At 35.8% G+C, this 23,914-nt stretch overlaps 1 protein-coding gene across 5 annotated transcripts in view; it reads left to right on the top strand.

The window, feature by feature from the left end:
* NAALADL2 (N-acetylated alpha-linked acidic dipeptidase like 2) overlaps positions 1–23,914 on the top strand; it is a 1,562,846-nt gene that overhangs the window by 83,193 nt on the left and 1,455,739 nt on the right. For all 5 annotated transcript variants that reach the window (XM_024995414.2, XM_059888525.1, XM_059888521.1 and 2 more), the window contains one exon: positions 6,113–6,175. The gene's annotated coding sequence lies outside the window, so the exon portion shown is untranslated. The remainder of the gene's footprint in view (positions 1–6,112; positions 6,176–23,914) is intronic.

The following is a 23,914-nucleotide window of genomic DNA, read 5'->3' as shown; positions in this document are numbered from 1 at the left end:
AGTTTTATTGGAACATATGCAACCATGCAAATGTGTTTACACACTATGACTTCACCTTGCAGCATAAAACTGAATAGGCACAACAGAGACCATATATTCAGCAAAGCCAAGAATATATTTATGATCTGGACCTTTACAGGAAAAAACATTTGCTAATCTCTAAAGCAGATAGATTTAAATACACCCACAAGAGCTTATTCCAACTTGATATTTCATACTTTCTCTTCAGAGAAGATTACCTCTCCTCACTAGGTTTTCTGAAGAGCATCAATAGTATGGGTTAAATATGACTACTGTTTCATGTGTTAGTCTTTTCCTTTCCTTTAGATTATAAACACTCATAGCATGTTTAGATTTATAGAAATAGCCTTATATAAATTACAAGTTATCACAAACATAGAAAATGTGACTATTAAAATATTGAATAGTACAACTGATTCATCTCTTGTATGATCACCTTATTTTGTGAAATGACAAATTTGTTGAAGTAATTGAAATTAAGCACATTGACTTATTGTTCATGAGACTTGAAAAAAGACAAGACTATGGGTATTAAAAAACTTTAAAACAAAAAGGCTATCATGAAATTATTAATTTCCATTAGTGTCATTAACGGAGAAGGCAATGGCACCCCACTCCAGTACTCTTGCCTGGAAAATCCCACGGGTGGAGGAGCCTGGAAGGCTGCAGTCCATGGGGTCTCGAAGAGTCGGACACGACTGAGCGACTTCACTTTCACTTTTCACTTTCATGCATTGGAGAAGGCAATGGCAACCCACTCCAGTGTTCTTGCCTGGAGAATCCCAGGGATGGCGGAGCCTGGTGGGCTGCTGTCTATGGGGTCGCACAGAGTCAGACATGACTGAAGCGACTTAGCAGCAGCAGCAGCATAGTGCATTTGCAGGTGAGGATAGTTTACCTGCTCTGGGGAGATGATGCTGATTATTTAAAAAGTCAGAGATAAAATAAGAAACCACTAAACAAAATGATTTATTTGATTTATTTGCTTTTTGGTAAACTTGATTCTGTTTTGTAACCTTTGAAACATGGATTTTATGGGTGACGGTATTAAAATTTACACTCCCTCTAGACTGTGTTGTTAATCATTATTGCTCTGCTGGGCTTTAGGATTACCTGCCTGCATTGCAATACAACTTCCTTAATATTTACAATTGAAATACCAATGGTTCTTAAGACATCTCATATATTTCTATGAATGAAATGGAAGTTACAAGAAATAGAGACTTGCCGTCAGAAATAAACTTCAAAATATTAAATTCTTCCTAAAAATCTGTAGAACTTTTTAAGACCAATGTTGATTTTTATACTTCTGAAATAAAATATCCAATCTTAATGGTTGTATATCTGATACCAGTGGTTGTATTTTAGTGCTTCAAAAGATAAATGAATTCATTATCTAAGGATAGTTATGGTATAAATAAAAACAGCAAACAATAGGTGCTTCATTTATAATTTAGTTCAGTGTGCCAGACATTTATTAAGTCTCTACTTTGTGAAAGTCCCTGCAGAGATGATGTCAGGTACTTATCTTTGGAGGAGGAGGATTGAAGACAGACACAAGCACCTATGATACTTTAAACCATGCAGATCTATTGCTATAACTTTAGAAGCTCCCATCTTTTGCAGAGAGCAAAAGATACCAGAAATGGATCTTAGAGCTCCCAGATGACATTCAGGAAAACATTCTACACTTTTGGGAATATTTCTTACTCTTATTATCTAGTAGCAGTTGTCAAGGAACTGTGTTAAGACCAGGGCTTGAGTGGTGGAAGCTATCCTGTATCTTTGACAAAGCAGTAAGTGATCTGGAGATACAAATTTGACCCTGAACTAAAGTCGTCCATGAGATTTTCAGCTCTGCCAAATTCTTAGCATTATTGAGACATTGGTCTTATTCATATCTTTGGTAGGAACTTCCCTGGTAGCTCAGTGGTAAATAATTGACCTGCCAATGCTGGGGACACAGATTCTATCTGTGATCTGAGAAGATCCCACATGCTGTGGAGCAACTAAGCTCATATTCCACAACCATTGAGCCTGAGCTCTAGAGCATGGGAGCTGCATACCTAAAGCCTATGTTCTGCAATGAGAGAAGCCACTGCAAGTAGAATCCTGAGCACCTTAACAAAGAATGGCTTCTGTTTGCCACAACTAGAAAAAGTCTGTGCAAAACAACAGAGACTTAGTACAGCCAAGATTAAATAAAAATAAAAATAATAAAAAAATATTTTGGGTAGAAAAGGAAATTTGCATACAGAACTTGCTTAAATTTGGGAGTTAGGAGGGACAAGACTGTTTTGGAGGAGCTTGCCCACCAGAGCTTGCCCAAGTTCATTTATTGAGTTCTGTTATGATTCAAAGAGTGAAAGGCAGCATTGATCTCAGGAGCTCATAGAATAGTGAGGGAGATAAAATGTACATTGAGGTTTTCCAAGCTACTGAGGGAAAATTGGCTTGCGTAACTGTTTTACACTCAAATCTCTTCTGGGGAGGAGAATGTTCTCAGAGTTTCTTTTTTTCCGGCACTTGTTTTCTGCTCGTGGAACCCACTTTGTTTCAGCTTTTTACATTCACTTGGTCCTGCACCAAAATTATATCCCCTATTGGCTTTCACAATAAATCCATCATATTAAACTTGCCATGACAGTTTGTACATTACAGATTTGGTGGGTTGTGTAGGAAGAGATCACTTTATCATGGAGCCCCCCATCAGCTCTACTTCCTATTTTCCCCATCTGATCATCTCTGCTGGCTCCCAAAAGCTAAGACTCCTAATACATGATACTGTCTTCTTTATCTACCAAATACCACCTGCTGCCGCTGCTGCTGCTGCTGTCGCTGCTGTCGCTTCAGTCGTGTCTGACTCTGTGCGACCCCATAGACGGCTCCCCTGTCCCTGGGATTCTCCAGGCAAGAATACTGGAGTGGGCTGCCATTTCCTTCTCTACCTGCTAAGGGCAGTCTACGATTTTCCCCCTTCCCACAAAAGTTCTGGTGATTTTTTTTTATTGTCGCATAAATATTATAGAAATTGCAGATGGGATGGAGAGAGAGAAAACAACACAAAAGAACTTAGAGAGTTTGGAAGAAATCAGGTTTTAAACTGGCAGACTGGAGCATGGTGATACAATACAGCCTGTGCCACTTTAAATCTCCATTGTAGATCTTGGAACAGATTCCTTTTAATCTCATTCCAGCTGTGTGGTTGATAGTAAAGTGTCTTTCCAAAGTATTCCCAGTATTCTCTGAAGTTAGGAAATAACTGCTCTAGTAAAAGGATAAAAATTATAAAATATGGACCTTTGATAGTAAGATCTGCTACTTGAAAGAAATGCAAGTTATGCATAGAATCTATTACAAGGAGAAGCACAATTATTAGGAAATGATGGGGTTATTGTGATTATTAAAAAACCTCATATTCTTTATTTTAAGCACCAGGTCATTGGCAACAATTTAAAAAAGCAAATACCTGTATATATTTATATATATGATGTGAAAAAATATATTTAATATTTTACATTGTGTGTGTATAAAGATTAGCACAAATTAGTACTGCTGAAAAATATTTGAGTGACAGGATCCATATTAAATTTCTTATGTATATTACAATACAATATTTCTTAGTAAAAATAAGTGCTATAAAGCCACTTCAATAAAACTGACACTATTTAGTTTTTAAGAAAAATTGGTATTTTTCACTAGTTGGTTTAGTTCATAAAGGCTTTAAAAGTATAAACAAAGACATCTTTGAGCTAAACTTAAGCTTGGGATATAGATTTTTTCTTATTTAATATTTTTTGTGATGCTGTGTAAAAATAAAAGTACTTTGATGCTATTTGAATTTATTTTACATGATAATTCAAGAAGTTGGACAAATTAATTCAGTAGCTGAATGACATTGTCGCAGAATCTGTTTCTACCCTTCTCTGCCATTCTCAAGATGTTACCTATGTCCTAATATTAACTTTCTTCATGTTTTCAAGATGAGTAAAGTGGTTCTAGGAATCATATCCATATACAACAGCAGGAAAAAAAAAAATTTTGTTAGGAAGGTGGAAAACTTTGCTCAAAGCCCCAAAATACCTTTCCTCCCATCTTGTTGACTAGATATGGGTAACCTATATACCCTTAAATCAGTTCCTGGCAAAGGATATGGGTTCACTATGATTGGCTGAGTCTAATCAGAGTTGTCTTGAACCTGGGCATAATCAACCTCCTCAGAGCTGTTTGGGAAAAAAATATAGACACCTAAGATGAATCAGGGCTGTAAAGAAGAGAAAGCAGTGGGTAGGAAGCCAGTAGCGTCTGTGGGAGAAACAGCATCAGCATTTAGGCTGGTGCTTCTAAACCCTAGCTGCACATTAGAATTACCTGGAAAGCCTTTAAAAAAATATGTTGATTTACTTGTGTTGGGTTGCACATAGATATTAACATTTTACAAAAATGTTCCTGGTAATTTTAAGTTTGAGAACCACTGCACTAGGTAATTGAGGGTAGAATAAAGAAACAAAAACCTTCATGAGTTTGCATACGTTAGCTGCTCGAGCAGTTTTCCATCTCTACTAAGCAGTACCTGAAGTTACCAGCGACCATCAGAGTAAGGTTACCAACACAAATCTTAGACCACAGTTAATCTGCCAACCTGAGATGATGATGATGTTCACTGAGATGATGTTCACTGCCGTGGTCAGTGAACATTTTCTGAGAATGCACGATGTTTGGGTACTTAAATACCCAGACAGCCTTCATAGCCAAGCAGAGATGGTATTTTATGTAAAGGTAGGAACATTAGTTCCATTTTTGTGATGAGAGAGCTGAGTTTCACAGAGGGAAGAGATAGAACTAAAGGTTTTATCTTAGAATTCTTACAGCCATGGTTCCCTCCTTCCACTTATTTATTGTTGCTACTTTTGTTGTTATATTTGAGAAAGATGTTATTTGTTCTGGTCAAAGTAAAACCTTGTAATTATAATAACTATTGTTTATTAACAACATATTATGAGCCAAGAACTTGTGCTAGGTGCTTTATTCCTGCCCCAACATTTATTTAATCATTACAGAAATCACATGCAGTAAATAGTACCAACTCTATTTCATAGAAAAGCAAATTGGAACCCAGAAAGTTTGTTATGTCTCTGAGGTTTCTTATTTAGTTCATTTCTCTGTGATCTAGAATTTGAACCCATAATGCAGTGAAATGCCAAAATGTGTTTTGCTATGCACAAAGATTTGATTTTGTGCAGCTTATCAGTTCAGTAAATATCTATTGGTTGACTAATAGGTGATAGATACTGGGCTACCCTGTGTTAGATTGTATTTTCCTTGCACAGTATAATTTACATTTTTTAAAGAAATGGGTTGAGGACAGTTACTTTGCACCAAACAGTTAATATATGATCAAAGGAAAATTGAATGAATACATGAAGTGGAATCTTTAGACTGCTTAATTTGGAGTTGCTCAAATTTTTAAGACTAGTGAAACTACCTTTGCAATAATTTCCTTTTCCAGAGGAACTTGTTAAAACATAGAAAGTAAAGTCTTTAAAATATATCTTATATTGTACTCTGTGATATTTTCAAACAAATATTGAGTTACTGGAAAGTGTGTCTTGAGTTGTTCAATCACACACCATATTACTGTTTTTGATAAAAGAGTACTTTTTTAATAAAAGACATAATTGGTCTGTATGGCTGATATTTATTTAGATACTTGCTTTAGAATGTTTTCTTCTAATTGAAAGACAAGAGGAAAATCAACTGAACAATAGCTAATAAGGACTGACTGGTTTAGTTTTCACAGAGATAACATTTTCCAAATTACTGAGTTATGATATTGAAAATGAAGGGCAGGCTCCTTGTTGGGAAAAGTGTTAGAATAGCCCTAAAGCAGAATCTCATTAAAGCAACTGTCAGGATTCCTGTATTTTACCATCACCTCCCCTCTTCTGTAAGAAGCAACTGTCGTTTTGAGGGAGTGTACTGCCAAAGAAGCATTTACAAATAAATGAAAAATGTCACAATTGATTTCACTCCTTCCAGAATACTGTGTGTCAGCTTTGTCATAAACTGTCTTTGTTACTCTCTGTTTTAGATCTCCCAGCTGGACACTGGAAATAGCTTTTGATGGTTTAGGGCCTCTTTCACTTGACCTCAGGTAAGCCCTCTATTGGTGACATTTTATAAATATTTGTAAAATGGTTTGAGGAGTTGAGAGTATAAAAACCTTTTTTAATCTCTTTTTCTCTGTAATGGCTGTTTTTGTCAAAAAGCATTTCGATGTCAATATTGTTTGCTTGCATTTTTGGACGTTAAGAGAGAATTATTCTATGCCCTATGGAGTATCGTAAAATTATGCGACTATAATTCACATTCTCCTTCCTAATGCAATAATTTGTTATTATCATGCTTAGTGTAAGAATAATGCCAATAACAATTACTTGGAAAAAAGACATGTGATTATGCTTTTCCTATATCTTGAAATAGATAGATGTCCAAATTTTTATCCTTCTTTCTTTATAATATTATCTTGGATACATGTCTTTCAAATGACTTATATATAACATTGTTGATACACGTTCTTTATCGCCATCACCATAAACTGGTCCATTGGTATTACTACTGTCATGCTGACATTAGTGAGGACTTACTCAGAGCCATGCTGTACACTGTGTATAGCTGAACACTATGCTGTACAATTATATGTTTAGCTTATATAAATGTATCACACTGATTTTTGAATCCTAAGTTAATATGGATTTGAAAAAAGAGAAACTAATTAGAAATTGCTAGCAGTTGTTATTTTCATTGTGTATATTAAAGAAAAGTAAATATATAATTATACTTTAAGAGATTTTAATCAGTATATTTAGTTATACATCATGGATCATTTGGGATTATTTAGCCTTCTACCTCTGGAGGAGGAAATAGCAACTTATTCTAGTAGTCTTGCCTGGAAAATGCCCATGAACAAGGAGCCTGGTGAGCTACTGTCCATGGGGTTGCAAAGAGCCAGACATGACTGAGCACATATACATGCACGCTTGTAGCTTTCTACTTGAAAGATAATGGAATGAATCATTTAGCAATATTCTGTTTCTCTTGTAAAACAGAAGTTGAAGCAATTCACTCATTCATGCAACAGATATTTATTGAGCACCTACTAAGCGTAAGCTACTTACACTGAGGACATAATGGTGAAGAATAAGTATCTTTTTCTCAGGGACTTACAGATCAGTGGCAATCAGTCAAGAAAATAGACAGGTACAGCATTATGTGATGTTTTGAAAACAGTACAGGTAAGCATGGGATACAAAGTGAGGAATAAAGTGGACCTCTAAGTCGGGCTAGAGATAAATTCTTAAGGACAAATGTGGAAGATATTAAATTTTGGTTACAAAATAGTTATGGTATCTGACTTATAGTGTTTAAGATAGGGAGGTATGTCTAAATAATTCAGGAAGGGGTACCTCAAGAATGTCCTTCTGAACCACATCAAGGAATGCAGACATAATTCTGAACGGTAGCCATTAAATTGGAAAGACTTCATCTGATACTGAACATTTTCTTCAAATCAGGCTGACCAGATTCTAAGGCCAGCTTCCTATATCTAACAACCAGGAAGGCGAGCCATTCTTCTTCCTGTATACCTACATAAACAGAATATACTTCCTAGAATATAAAGTCTTTGTGAGCAAGGACTTTGTTTTTCCAGGATCTATTGCAGTACTTTGCACAGAGCAGGCTCTCAGTGCTTACAGTGTGTGATGACAGGATCAAATGTAAAACTCTGGGGAATGGGTAGGTTGACCCAACAGAGGGTCCCCACAAAGACTGTCTACTTAAAACCCATCTACTCCTTTTTCTTTGATCAGTTGTCTCAAATGGCAAAATTGATCTCTGCATTTCCTCTTGATTTTTAGATTTATAGTAAGGGGACTCCATCAAAAGCAATATGACTTATAATTAAAAAAAATAATGTATCAACTTATAAATAAAAATTATATGTTTTCATAAATTCTCTTTGAAAACATGAAAAAGTTTTGGAGAAAACTAAGATTAAGTGAAAAAAATGATTTTTAACAAAAAAAAAGAAATCAATATATCCAAGTTTTATTTAACTCCAGAAAATTATATAGTCAAAATACATTATAAAACTTTCTTTTATAATGAGAAAGAGATGAAATGGTAACTATCATTAAATTAATCATAAATTAATGGGTTCAGTTATAATAGTAAATTCTGTATTTCTTACCATTGTAAAGTCCTGAATTCTAGAGACTTTGCTTTGACCAGCTTTTCTGGGGTTATTCCTTTAAAATATGCTGTCCTATTGTCCACTCTAGTATTCTTGCCTGGAGAATTCCATGGGCAAAGAAGCATCGTGGCCTACAGTCTATGGGGTTGCAAAAAGTCAGATATGACTGAGCAACTAACACTACTACACTGGTCATCTTGCTGCCAGATTGTCCTTGAAATCATTTGTGAATTTTTTTGGTATAGCCACAAAAAAAAATTCTGGAAGGACTGAGACACTCACTCAAGGCTGCACAGAGTAGGATAGTGGCCTAAAGATAGACATAAACTGGAAGTTTCAATGAACTCAGTAATTTTGGTAAGACATTTAAAATTTTTTTCAAATGAAAATAAATTTTAAACATGTAAAATCTAACTGTATAACATATTTAAGAAATAAAATATGAACGAGAATGCCAGTTCGCACATGGAATCTGTCCACCATCCATAGGGTAATGTTAACATTTTGCAAAGTGAAGATGAGGTAGTTATCAAAGAAATGCTGGCTAATGTTTTGGAAAAATGCACATTTCTCTGGCTTGCTATTACTCAGAATACAGGTTAAGAATAGCCAAATTAAAGAAAGTCTAATGAAAGTAGAAAAGAGGTATAAAAGAGAGCAGTAGAACTGGAGAATATTGAGAAAGATCAGGAAATAACACCCCCAAAATAGTCTTGTTTGACATAAAAATGACTTTTTTGTTCTTAGTCTTTATTTTTATATTTTTTATAATTTTTATTGAAGTATATTTGATTTACGATTCTGTTATAGTAGTTTCAGATGTACTCCAAAGTGAATCATATATCCACTTTTTTTTTTTAAGATTCTTTCCCCTATAGGCCACTATAGAATATTAAGTTCCCTGTGCTATACAGCAGGTTCTATTAGTTTTCTATTTTCATACAGTAGTGTGTATATGTCAGTACTTTGGAATTGGGCATCAAAATGATTTTGAGTTGACTGCATTTATGTTCTGAGATTCCTTATTTGCCTAAAAGCAGAGTCTCTTCAAAGATCTCAAAAGTCACTAAATCTTCTGCAGAGCAACTGTAATCTTCTCACCACACCCAAACAAATTTTGTTACACAACTGGCATATCCCCATAGATTTGTCTAAGATCTTTTTTTTTTTTAAATCATTTCAGTGTGTCATTTGTTTTTCTGTAATTGCCTTTCCTCCCCATTCACTTCCCCTAGTGAATTAGATATAAAGTGAAGTGAAGTGAAGTGAAAGTCACTCAGTTGTGTCCGACTCTGTGACCCCATGGACTGTATAGTCCATGGAATTCTCCAGGCCAGAATACTGGACTGGGTAGCCTTTCCCTTCTCCAGGGGATCTTCCCAACCCAGGGATTGAAACCAGGTCTCCCACATTGCAGGAGAATTCTTTACCAGCTGAGCCACAAGGGAAGCCCTTCAGACCCCGAATTCCAACCATTCCTTTGAGGTATTCATTGCTGAGTGCTCCCTTGTATATGCCCTATGTACATGAAAATGAATTTGTTTTTCTCTCATTCATCTGTCTTTCCTCAGCCGAATTTACAGGACCAAGCCAATTAACCTAAGATGGGGAGAGGAAAAAAATTTGTTCCCTCCCTACTAATTGACTACTTAGGGTTCCATAACACACAGTCACACTGAGTGCTAAGGACTTCACTTTGGAACAGTCACTGTAGGAACTTGCTTCCCATATTAAGGTCACTTGATAGAAGGGGACAACGGAGGATGAGATGGCTGGATGGCATCACTGACTCAATGGACGTGAGTCTGAGTGAACTCCGGGAGTTGGTGATGGACAGGGAGGCCTGGTGTGCTGCGATTCATGGGGTCACAAAAAGTCGGACACGACTGAGCGACTGAACTGAACTGAACTGAACTGATCTAAACTGACTCTTAGTATCTGATCTCAGTTTAGCAGCCCCGCCTCTAGGCTAAAGCTTGTCCAGGTGAAATGATACTAATGAAGAGATCAAAGCTGAACCACAGAGAGATTCTAATTGTCCTTATAATCCTGCTAAAGGGTTTTAGCAAAAATACGACCTGCTGTCTTTAACAGCAAGTATGATTTCTAATTATAAAATGAAAACTTGATTACTTCCTTTAAAGTAAGAAAGTACCCAATCCTAAATCCTTCAAGAGCATCTTTTAACAACAAATTTCTAATAGATAACACAAAAATGATTGTTTTCTTTACCGTGACAAGAGCTCAAACATATCAGAAGCACCACTAACTCCTTTATATATTTAGAGTAGGAAAGTGAATCAACAGTTCATAAAATAGGCTTTCTTCTAGTAAGAGAAAGAAATTTTTTAAAAAAGAAAGAGAGGCAGACGATGCAGCCAGGCCAGCCAGTGGGATGTGTAAACAACTGCGAGCTGGACAATTGGTGGAGGGTTGGCCCTGGCCGGGCCAGGTGGTGGGAACAGTGTGAGGCGCTGGCTGCCTTGTTTCAGGGTCATTTCTTGTGCTTATTCCGTCTGTTGGTTTCCTTCTTTTTCGTCCGCCTTCTGACTTGGACAGCACCTGTTCTGTACCATTACCTTGGCAGGCAGCTTTCATGTACATTTTAACAAATTCTCTGTGCCAAATTCTCTCCTTAAATTACCAAAAGCAATTGTTAAAATAACTTGTGGAGCAAGTGAGACAAAAAAAAGTTTTCTATGAAGACTTGGTAGTCAGGTATACTACTGGCAGGAAGACTGCTTGTGAAATTTACACACAACATGTGAAGCTGGCTTGTTGTTGAGAGAAATGTTAATTGTTTTTAATTGTCTGAAAAAAGGGGTATAAATCTCCTCCATTCTGTTGCTATTTATTGGCTGTCTATTCATGCTAACATGCCCAGTTTGGTTTCTCTTTTTCTTTAATATAACTCTGCAAATATCCAGGAACTGAGACGAAAACAGTTCTTTTTACATTAGGACATTGCCTTTTCTCAGCAATACAGTGTGGCTTATGCTAACCTGTTGCCTGGAGACTAGGGACTTTCCACGTGGGTTTTCTTAATGATAGTTATTTTGAAAATTTTCTATAGAAAATTTGATAGAATTTTTTTCTTTGTAGCTGCACTCATTTATGTACCTTTTGCCTTATGGAGATGGAAGGGGACAATCAAAACATCCATTAAAATTGGAATAATATGGTTTTAGGTGCGACACATAGTCCTACTAGAAGTAAGATTTTGCACACAGGAGAACCAAAGCTTTTCTCACATTTTTTTTTATCTTACCATATCTCTTTTCTTTAATCCTATATTTACTCGATGTTTAGTCCTAAAATATTAACACTCAGATAACATGAATTTCAAAGTAAATTTTTCAGAGGTCTATTATGCCACACTCCACTTTCCATTAAATTTTAAAGCCATTTAGTTTTAATTGGGAATGAAGTAAGATATTATGAAGAGAATTTAGTGATGAATTCTGGTAACATATTATTTTTGATCACCATATACCTGAATCAATATTTTATAAAATTTTAAAATTCTGACTTATTTTCTTCTAAATTAGAAAATTGAAATATGTGACAAAACAACTAAAGCACAGATTCAGCTCAGAAGGATGAAAGGTGATGGTTAAATAACATAAAGGCTTAGTCAAGGTATCTCACAGCTGTAAAATTACAATACGTAATGGTGGGTTAATGGTGGGTTAATCAATCAACCATTCAACATATCTAGAGTGTGAAGGATGTGTACAAAAGTGCACTGAGTGCTATAAAATACACATTTTTAAACAATCCAAAAATGTTACTGGGCTTCACTTATGATTTTAATTATTCTAGAATATAGAGGAGTTTGGTGTGTTTCCTGCTATGGAAGTTTTTAATTATAGGAAAACAGAATAGGCAGCAAAAATATAATACAGAAATAGAGAATAGAAACATAAATAGATGTTAATTATGAGGTGAAGATGATGTGAGAGTCATTAGAAAAGGGTTAAATCTGTGCACTGTGGAATTTTGAGAGGTGTTTTAGAGGCACACTATGGTTTGAGCTGGATTGTAACAGATGAAAACTGGGTAACGAATTTGTAGAGAAATAGAAATTTTTGTTTGGGGGAGTGGGGTGACCAAGTAGTGTAAACAAGGGCAGTCCGTGGTTTTGCAGTTAACATGAGGGAGAATGGCAGTGCAGGAAGGAGGCATGAGCGACTGGCACAGAGTATATGTCCTGGGAATTTACTATATGTGAGGAGAAGTCAAGGAAGGGCCTTCAAGGCCAGGCAGTGTGCTTACAGTGGATTGCTGTAGGTTCTTGGGCTGGAAGTCCTGTTATGAAGATAGGATCTTCTGTAGAATGAGCCTGAGTGGGGACTAGAGGCAGGATGTCTGGCTGGGAGGGAGTTGTGGACATTTATGTGCAAGAGAAGTAGGCTGCATTAGGGTATTGATGGGGAAGTGAATGAAGAAATACAGTGGAAGTAATTAAGCCATATTTTACTGATTTATTTACAAATATAGCACAACAATTAACACATTCCAGAGACAGTAATTAACAATCAGGTTAAATTACTTTGATTACCTCTACATTTAATGAAAAACATTTTAATAAAGCTTCTTTCTACAATATTTTATAGCCACTCTACATAGTTACTCATTTCCTGATCCTCTTGTTATTTCCTTCTTTGACATCTCTCACCATTTTTCTCTGTCCTCTTCCACTTTCTCTTCTAAAGAAACAAAAATTTAGGTGCATTCTATTAGGTTAACTAAATAAATTAATCACCATTTTATAAAAGTATTATCTTAATATAGTTTAAACAGCATATGAGCTTAAAATGTAAAAGTAGCATTTTTATTAAAAATAGCATTTAATATTTCTTTCCAGGCTGCTCTGGAGACAATGATTTTCAGCTGTTCTTTTTCTTTTTTTTCTTTTTCTGAGGTTTAAGTAATTTCTTGATTATAAACAGTTGATACTATCTGTTGACTTCTTGTTTTGTTCATTGAGAATTAATTTTTCTAAGATTTCACACCCAGTCATACAAAATGTTATCCCTTTTTAAAAAATTACAAAGTTATATCACAATTGTTAATTAAATTGTCTTTACATTAGTAATAATAAATGAATATCATTTACTTCTAAACCAAGACATATGATATTTTTCTTTCACATTTATTTCTAAACATTAACCTCTTTGCTTTTTTGTTTGCTTAATTTGTATATATCTGTTGCTATTCATTCCCGAGTGTTCTATAGAAGATCTATTAAATGGCTATTAATAACATTTTACAATAATTTTTTTGTTCTTCTCAGAAAAGTTTGGCCTTGAATGGCTTCATTTTTAAAGACAAATAGAGACTAGATTAAAGCGTTTAATCCTCACCTTAGGATGCGAGAAAAACCAAAGAATCTAAAAGAAACTAGGGAGTGTTCTTTTGAAATAGTAATGAAATAAACTCCTCTTAAACTTGATGCAAGAGAGAGAAAAGTTAATAATAAAGAAGGGGAAAGATTCAGATGAAACTTATAAAATGCTCTATTGGCTACATTGAAGTTTTTCTGATTTTGGCCTGGAGATATTCCTGTTGATGAATTGTGGCCATTGTTTCTATGCCTGGTACAACTGTCATTCTGGGATATTTCCTGCTTTTTTGTATTAGGATGTGGTCAGTCATTTCAGTTACTAGGTTGTGGCTGACTCTTTGCGACTTCATGGACTGCAGCACGCCAGGCTTCCCTGTCCAGCACCAACTCCCAGAGCTTGCTCAAACTCATGTCCATTGAGTCAGTGATACCATCCAACCATCTCACCTCTGTCGTCCCCTTCTCTTCCCACCTTCAATCTTTGCCAGTATCAGGGGCTTTTCCAATGAGTCATTTCTTCGCATCAGGTGGCCAAAGTATTAGAGCTTCAGCATCAGTCCTTCCAATGAATATTCAGGACTGATTTCTTTAGGATTGACTGTTTTGATCTCCTTGCAGTCCAGGGACTCTCAAGAGTCTTCTCCAACACCACAATTCAAAAGCATCAATTCTTTGGTGCTCAGATTTTTTATAGTCTAACTCTCACATCCATACATGACTACTGGAAAAACCATAGCTTTGCCTTTGTTGGCAAAGTAATGTCTCTGCTTTCGAATATGCTGTCCAGGTTGGTCTGGGCTTTTATTCCAAGGAGTAAGCATCCTTTAATTTCATGGCTGTAGTCATCAACTGCAGTGATTTTGGAGCCCAAGAAAATAAAGACTGTCACTGTTTCCATTGTTTCCCATATATTTGCCATTAAGTGTTGGGACTGGATGCAATGATCTTAGTTTTTTGAATTTTGAGTTTTAAATCCACTTTTTCACCCTCTTTGACTTTCATCAAGAGGCTCTTTAGTTCTGCAAATTCTGCCATAAGGGTGGTGTCATCTGAGTATCTGAGGTTACTGATATTTCTCCCAGAAAACTTGATTCCACCTTGTGCTTCATCCAGCCTGGCATTTCACATGATGTACTCTGCATATAAGTTTAATAAGCACAGTGACAATATACAGCCTTGACATACTTCTTTCCCAATTTGGAACCAGTCCATGGTTCCATGTCCAGTTCTAACTGTTGCATCTTGACCTGCGTACAGATTTCTCAGGAGGCAGATCCAGTGGTCTGGTATTCCCATCTCTTTCAGAATTTTCCAGTTTGTTGTGATCCACACAGTCAAAGGCTTTGGCATAGTCAACAAAGCAGATGTAGATGTTTTTCTGGAACTCTCTTCCTTTTTCCATGATCCAGCGGATGTTGGCAATTTGACCTCAGGTTCCTCTGCTTTTCTAAAACCAACTTGAACATCTGGAAGTTCATGGTTCACGTACTGTTGAAGCCTGGCTTGAAGAATTTTGAGCATTACTTTACTAGCGTGTGAGATGAGTGCAATTGTGCGGTAGTTTGAACATTCTTTGGCATTGCCTTTCTTTGGGATTGGAATGAAAACTGACCTTTTCCAGTCCTGTGGCCATTGCTGAGTTTTCTAAATTTGCTGGCATATTGAGTGCAGCACTTTTACAGCATCATCTTTCAGGATTTGAAAGAGCTCACCTGGAATTCCATCACCTCAACTAGCTTTGTTCGTAGTGATGTTTTCTAAGGCCCACTTGACTTCGCATTCCAGGATGTCTGGCTCTAGGTGAGTGATCACACACTATTGTGATCATCTGGGTTGTAGAGATCTTTTTTGTATAGTTCTTCTGTGTATTCTTGCCACCACTTCTTGATAACTTCTGCTTCTGTTAGGTCCATACTGTTTCTGTCTTTTATTGTGCCCATCTTTGCATGAAATGTTCCCTTGGTATCTCTGACTTTCTTGAGATCTCTAGTCTTTTCCATTCTATTGTTTTCCTCTATTTCTTTGCACTGATCACCTAGGAAGGCAATGGTCAATTAGGATGTGGTACCTGCATCTAATTTCTGCCTCCAGTGATTTTCTAATAAATGGTGCCTGGGAAAGTCTTTTGTCTCCTCATAAGCTAGACATGTCTTACTCTATCCTTCTGCTTGACTGATGGTTTGGATGATCATAAGCTGCTTCCTCAGTGTTCTGAAATCTCTACTTTCCAGTAGTCTTTCTGAAGTCAGAGGCCTACTACTCTAATAGTAGGTGCTTTTTTTCTTCAGAAGTTTTTGATCTCTTTATTGGACATCTGTTTGCCTTTTCAAGGGCTTCCCAGGTGGCTGTAGTGGTAAAGAACCTCCCTGTAAATGCAGGAGACATAAAAGATGTGGGTTTGACCCCTGTGTCAGGAAGATCCCTGGAAGTGGAAATGGCAACCCACTCCAGTATTCTTGTGTGGAGAATCCCATGGACAGAGGAGCCTTAGTGAGCTGTAGTCCATAGGGCCCAAAGAGTTGGACATGACTGAAGCAACTATGCATGTATGATATGCCTTTTTAATCTGAATTTTCAGTTTGGCATTTTTCTAATTGTAATACCACTGTGATTTTCTTTCCTCTTTGTTTTGGTGATATCTATTGAAAAACAATGCTGGCTATTCTGGATTAGTTCTCTGACTTTTTTTCTTCTGTTACTTTCCATTTCTTTTCGTCTCTGGTGATTTCTTTGATTTTGTCTTTTTTATTATTTTCTTAATTTTTAGGGACTGTATTCTGTGACTGTTCCTATTTTATGGTATTCTGTTCCTATTTTATGCTGCACTATAGTAATTTTATTTTGTTGAAATATTTCTCACTCTGCACAGTCTGTTTCCTCCTGGTTCTTTTTTTTTTTTTTGCTGTCTGTTTTTATGTTGGAAGCATTCTCCCTATACATCTATTTTAAGAATAAACAGTAAAAGCTGATAAGTATATGCTTAGATGAGGTTTGGTAAGCTTCACTATAGAATGGTGATGAGCAAGACTTTTCATTGTCAGTAACTGATGATTTTATATGTGTGTGTGTGTGTGTGTGGTGGTTTAGTCATTAAGTCATGTCCAACTCTTGTGATCCCATGGACTCTGCAAGGTTCTTCTGTCCATGGGCTATACCAGGCAAGAATGCTGGAGTGGGTTGCCATTTCCTTATCATATATATATATATATAGTACATTTTATAACAACCCAGAAAAGTAGATATTTTTCCCGTTTTAGTGTTGAAAAAATAGAATCAAATGGGACTAAGTAGTTTTCCAAGGTTACATATCTCATTAGGTTTATGTGAATCAAAATCTTGCATTCTAAGACATCGTTGTCTAATTTTTTCCCTCTGTAGCTACAGTTCTGTGTCAAGTGGCATTATGGTAGCATTTTGTGAAGAAAAATCACAGCTATGTTAAGTAAAGACAGCTTAACAGAAGTGTAAATGCATTTGAAATGTCCTCTTGTAGGCTTTCAGTTTATAGCATTTAAACTGAATGTTGGACTAGTAAATTACAGAGCAATTTAAATGCTTCATCAGTTTGTACTTTGCTAATGTTACCATATTCTTGAAACATAAAGCCAGAAGTTGAAAGAGAACCACCTTCATAAACTGTAAAATTTAATAAAAATATGTATAACCTTTTGAGAAAATAATTTGGTAATGTAATATATATCAATAATCTTTAAAAGTTTGGTAATATGTATCGATAGCCTTTAATATGTATCAATTTGGTGATATATATCAATATCTTTAAAAGCCTAAAAAATCCTCTGACCTACACAACTGATTTTAGAAATCTCTCCCACAGAAGGAAAACAGAGGTGTAGATAAAACTACAAATAAATATTCAAAATTATGATTCATCATTAAATATGCAAACTTAAAGTTAGAAACAACCAAAATTCCTACAATGGCAGACTTTGAAAAAATTAGGATACAACCATATGATGGAGTTATTATGTACCTGTTAAACATGGTATTTTTAAAGGGCATTTAAAATAAGAAATATCTGGTGTGTTAAGCAAAAAAGTCGAATGCCAAACTGTACTCACAGTGCAGTGCAAAGTAGGTTAAAATTCATGTACATTTGCATAGAAAAAAGACTGAAAGAAAGTATGCCAAACTGCAAGCCGTATTTGCCTCTAGCGTCTGGGATTATAGACAATTTATATTTTCTCATTGATACTATTCTGTATTTTCCAAATTTCCTAAATAATTACATATTATTTTAATAATAAAAAAAGTATGTGTCTTTAAAAATACTTGAAGACTCTTTGCTGTGGAGAATAAGTGAGTCTAAGAGTTCTTTGGTTCTTTCCTGCCTTCATATAACTATCTGTGGACAGTACTAATGGGACAGAATTGGGCTCTTTTCTGCACTGTATTGTTATTAAGGACTTCCTAAAAGGTGCTTTTTCCTGTCATATTATCACCCCATTTCTTCTATTTCCTAACACTATTCTCTCATATCTTATACCTTAAACACTCATCATTGGAGTCTCATAAGTATGATTTATTTGTCACTAATGTACATTTTAAATTGATTGTGCATTTTTATTTACAGATCATCTCTAAATATTATTCATATACCAATTGGAACTAGTTTCTGAAATATTTTGTAAAAATCTATTAATGATTTCCTAGTGACAAAAATTATATATGAAAAAAGTTAAAGATGTGTAACTGGATTTTATGACTAAATCATAATGGGAAAAACCATCCTGATTACCTGTAATTAATACTGGCCTAGCTTTTAGGCAGTTTTCTAGGTAAACAGTCATTTCATGTAATTTATTTACTAATTGCAGTGATTTTAAACACCTGGGCTCCCTTTGCACTATAAAAATCTTTAGGAAGTAAGAATTAAGGAAGGTATAATGTTGAAGAGGAGTGAAATGGGTGGCATCAAGGTATTCTAGTTGTCCCTTGGTTTCCTTGGGATCTAGGCACCCTCATGAACACCAAATCCACAGATGCTCAAGTCCTTTATAGAAAATGGCATAATACCTCACTTTCCCTGTCCACGGGCATCCCACAGATACAGGGGCTGACTGTGCTGACACTTTGATGAATTTCAGCTATACTGAATTCTAGAATGGAAATTATGTAAACAGCATTACCAGTTTTGTAGATAATTTTAATGAATATTTTAAAATAGATGTTTTTTAAAATTTCAAAGCACAGATAATTTGGCCACATTAAATAATTAATTCTCGTAAGGGTGGGTGATAGATACTATGTTCCTGAATATTCAAGAGAAATTGCAACCCATATTTTATTTTTTTTATGATCACTATGCAAACGTTCATTAAGCAACCAAGAGCTAAAGCCTTGCTCACTCTACTAAAAAATGGAATTATAAAGTATATTGGCTAGTATTGGCTGGTATGAACAGAAGGAAGTTTGGAAGGTTGCTGCTATTATGCAGCAAAGTAAAAATAGTGCTTAAGGTCAGAGGCAAGGAGCATCTTCAGCACGGCTTCATTTATGAAATACGGCAAATTAAATGACACAGATTTGTCTAATTTTGTCACTTCCCCTAACAGATTAAAGAATCTTACATTTGGTCTAACTGAATTAATAATTATCATGTTTGTTAGTTTACAGTGTTGAAAGGATGCTTTTAATTTCACTATTTTCGGTTTGACTTAGATAACTTTGCCAGTTCCTACACTGAAATGAGGCTGACAGAGTAAGTGGCTTCACTACCTGGGGGGAATGCTTTTCTTAATTACAGCTTCCCATCTGCCTCAGAATTGTCACACACTTTGGTTCCTCCTGTCCCCAAATCCTAGATGTGACTCTGTTTTCCCCTTTTGTAATCATTTTAAGTTCTGATTCTGCCCCCAGGTTTAGTTTGTCTACATTTCAAAAAGAAAAAAAAAAAGTTTTCTAATGGTCTCATCCTGCAACACAGAGGATTAACTCTTCCTGCAACACAGAGGATTAAATGACAGCCTCTGACTTGTTCTCTATTGGCTAAAATACCTTTTCCGTTTGTTAAGAAGACAATTTTTCTTTTTTTTCTGCATATCTGAAAAGAAAGGATAATATAAACAAAATTTAGTTTATGTAAAGAAGACAATGAAGCATTGAAAGTCTTTATCTTTTGAACCATTGATCTCTGTTATTCAGGATAAAGGCAGAGATTCAAGTAAGTCTTTAATTGTGAGGTTTAGGAAGTATTTACAGTATGCTTAGTTACCATGTGTCCAATGAATATTTTGTTTAAAAAGGAAATTTTACTGGGTTCTTCCTCTTTATGGGGCAGACATTCACTTTTTCCCTTAAGTAAGCAAAGAATCCAATACATACTTTACAGCAGTTTAAAAAAATCATGAAATGTATATGATAAAATGAATATTGTTTAGTTCTCTATATTTTTATCTATTAACTTTGGATTGCTTATAAGAACCATGACTTGAATAACAAAGGATTCTACAGCATATGTGTGTTTTACAATTACATACTTTCTTCATTTTTGCCAAAATGTCAGTGTAAACGTTTTCCATCTGTTCTTGACTTTGAACAGAAACAAGTTCTTTCAGTTTTCTTTTGGTGCATTATTTAATGATAATAATGCACCAACTTTTTGTACTGATGTCTGATATATAAGGTGCTCCTTATAAAACATCTCCCAGGATAACATACAGTTAATGGCTAATGTATGGTTAATGGTTAATGTGTGGGTGGTATTCCCAGACCATGTGGATTTTTAAAAAAAGACTTGTTTATTTATTTATGGCTGTACTGGGTCTTTGTTGCTGTGCCTAGGCTTTCTCTAGTGGCAGTGAGCAGGGGCTACTCTTCATTGTGGTGTGTGGGCTTCTTATTGTGGTGGCTTCTTTGTTGTGGAGCATGGACTTTAGGCATGTGGGCTCAGTAGTTGTGGCTCACAGACTCTAGAGCACTGGCTCAGTAGTTGTGGTGCATGGGCTTAGTTGCTTCTGGCACGTGGGATCTTCCAGGATCAGGGACAGAGCCCATGTCCTCTGCACTGGCAAGTGGATTTTTTACCTCTGAGCCATGAAGGAAGCCCACCAGACATTATGGGTTTTTATACACGGTCCTCAAATATGTTTTTCAGCTAATGTTTATATAGAAAAAAATATTTATCTAAATTCAGTGCATGATTTTTAAATAAAGTAATGTTTGAGTAGAGACTAGATATTGTTGTTAGGGTATCAGGATCAGGTACAGCCTCTGCAGAAAACATTTCACATCAGCATCAGTAATGATCTTGGGTGTGGCTGATGCTGGGAGGCCACACAGTTGCATCTAAATCTGCCATCTGCCCACTAGCATGTTAACCACTTGATGATCACCAAACAATGTTTTCAGCAGTTTATATATATGCCAATATGATAGTTTATCACTTAGATTTTTAATGTATTTTATAAAGCTTATCATGTTGGGGCTGCTGCTGCTAAGTCGCTTCAGTAGTGTCTGACTCTGTGCGACCCCATAGATGGCAGCCCACCAGGCTCCCCCGTCCCTGAGATTCTCCAGGCAAGAACACTGGAGTGGGCTGCTATTTCCTTCTCCAATGCATGAAAGTGAAAAGTGAAAGTGAAGCTGCTCAGTCGTGTCCGACTCTTCTCGACTCCATGGACTGCAGCCTACCAGGCTCCTAGGTAACAAATACTAATATTTCCTATTCATTGAAACAGGAAAAAAAAGATTAGCTTTTTATGTCTGATTTCTGTAATACTGACATTCGACGGGAGAGATGCCTGAACTCTGTTTTGAAAGTCTGATGTGGTGGAAAAACATTAGGATTTAGCATCCATGGTCCTTGGTTCAAATTCTGCCACTACTACCTTAGGTATACTTGGATAAGTTCCTAAAGTATCTTGAGTCTTATTTTTCTCCTATCTCAAATGAGAACAATACTATTCATCTTTTATAGTTGTTTTAAAGGTTAACAAAAATACACAGAAAACATCCTAGTGCCTTGCATATAGTAGCCACTATATTGTGCTTAGTCAATCAGTCATGTCTAACACTTTGTGACTCCATGAACTAGAGTGCTCCAGGCTCCTCTGTCCATGGGGATTCTCCAGGCAATCTTCCCAACCCAGGGATCAAACCCAGGTCTCCCATATTGTAGGCAGATTCTTTATCTTCTGAACCACCAGGGAAGCCCAAGAATACTGGAGTGGGTAGCCTATCCCTTCTCCAGCGGATCTTCTCAACCCAGGAATCGAACCTGGGTCTCCTGTATTGCAGAAGGATTCTTTACCAGCTGAGCTACCAGGGAAGCCTGTGGCCACTGTATTAGTGAAGGCTATTATGATTAGTGATAACTTGCAGTTATTTATTAATAGTATGTAAAAGTTAATAATGGCAAATTTTGGAATGCCTTTTAGTTTGGTAGAGCACTTTGTTATACAACATATTTAATCTTTCCTAAAGCATTTAGGGGCATCTTATTATTCTTAGCATGTCCTATATACAGCTTATATGGGAGGTTAACTGATGTGGCTAGTAAATGATAGAGTAAAAATGTGAGCCTAATCTTGTAACTTCCAAATCTCTGCTCTTTGTACAATAAAATATGTTTTTTATTAATAATTATTAACTTCACATTCCAGATGACAAACATTTATTTGACTTAAAAGTTTTAAACGGATATATAGATGAAAAGTTTTCTAGTGGAATCATATACAAATTTTTACTAAAAATCAATAGTGTAAGGAGCTGTTGGCACTGGATATATTACACTGGGATTTCTATCCTCTAGTGTCTTCACAAACTTTAACTTACTGTGGCACATGTGGGGACCGAGTGGATAGCTACCGTACATATGTTACAGGTGATGATCCTGACATCCTAAGAAGCTATGTTTTGCTGAATGTGATGCTTTTAGTAAATAGCAGAATGTTGTGTCTCCAAGTATAGGTTTTACATGAATTTCCCCAAATCTAGTTTATTCAGCATTTACTGAATATTATGTTTAGAGTATATACTGTTAGAAGTACAAAAATAAACAAGGCAATTTCCTTGCCTTTACAGATTTTAAAACTTGTGTGTGCTTCTGAGGGGGAGACAAAATGCATTTAAATGATCACAGTGGAAGATGTGATATGTCAAAATTAAAATGAAAGTAATACAGTTCCAACTCTTTGTGACCACATGGTCTAAACAGTCCATGGAATTCTTGAGGCCAGAATACTGGCGTGGATAGCTTTTCCCTTCTTCAGGGAGTCTTCCCAGCCCAGGGATCAAACCCAGGTCTCCTGCATTGTGATCAGATTCTTTACCAGCTGAGCCACCAGGGAAGCCTGAGAATACTGGAGTCTGGAGCCTAACCCTTCTCCAGAGGATCTTCCCGACCCAGGAATCGAACCGGGGTCTCCTGCATTGCAGGGAGATTTTTTACCAACTGAGCTACTATGGAAGCATGTGATATGTCTAGGATTATAAAAATTGAAAACCTAAGTTGAGTATGATGTGGAAGAAAACGGAAGAAATCTAGGTTACATATTTGGTCAGTGAAATTCCTAAAAGGTGTAATGGTTTATGTGGAAGAAAACTAGAAGTGACTGTATTTTCTTAGATTCTAAAGCTATGAAAAAACTGCATTTTTGTTCTTAACTGCATTATGGACTATAATGAGTGCACACTGCAAGGTGCCAAAATTTATGATAAGAAAAAATAATTAAGCAAGATAATTGCATATTGATGCTTACTGGAAATACTTATGTATCCATTAAGTTTAGAAAATGAAAAACTTAGTTCTGTATCTTAATTCATTCCACTTATGTTTAGGTGGGAATTAGGTTTAATGAATTCTAATAATATCTTGAATTTGATTATTTATCTTCATCTAGAACACTTAGCTCCATAATACTTTAAGTAGCACATTAAGAAAAAGATAAATTCTTCCTTTACTTTCATCTATTCCTGAAAAATTTGAGTATATGTGGTTTGGGATTACTCATTTTCCATTTCTTGTGGTTAATTCAGGAAACAAGCAGTCTGGGCTTTCTAAGTACATTCTTTTTAGTAATGGGTGATTTTTTGTTTTTCATTTGAAGATGTGGCCCTCAGATGCATGTTAGGCAATTTTCTGTCCTCAAATGCAATGAAAACTGATTAATTTGTTCATCTTAATTTAGCTAATAGTGTTCTCCATGCTGTATTTTACATGCACAATGGAAATCTTTATGCCTTAAAATAATTTGAACCAATGCAATTAATGATATTTTACAGTTGATGTAATTGCCACATTATATTTTACATATTTTACAAATATCCTTAAA

This window comes from Bos taurus, chromosome 1 (assembly GCF_002263795.3).
Source record: "Bos taurus isolate L1 Dominette 01449 registration number 42190680 breed Hereford chromosome 1, ARS-UCD2.0, whole genome shotgun sequence".
NCBI classification, from domain to species: domain Eukaryota; kingdom Metazoa; phylum Chordata; class Mammalia; order Artiodactyla; family Bovidae; genus Bos; species Bos taurus.
Note: the sequence above shows the minus strand (reverse complement) of the source record. Positions and strands in the feature narration are given on the sequence as shown.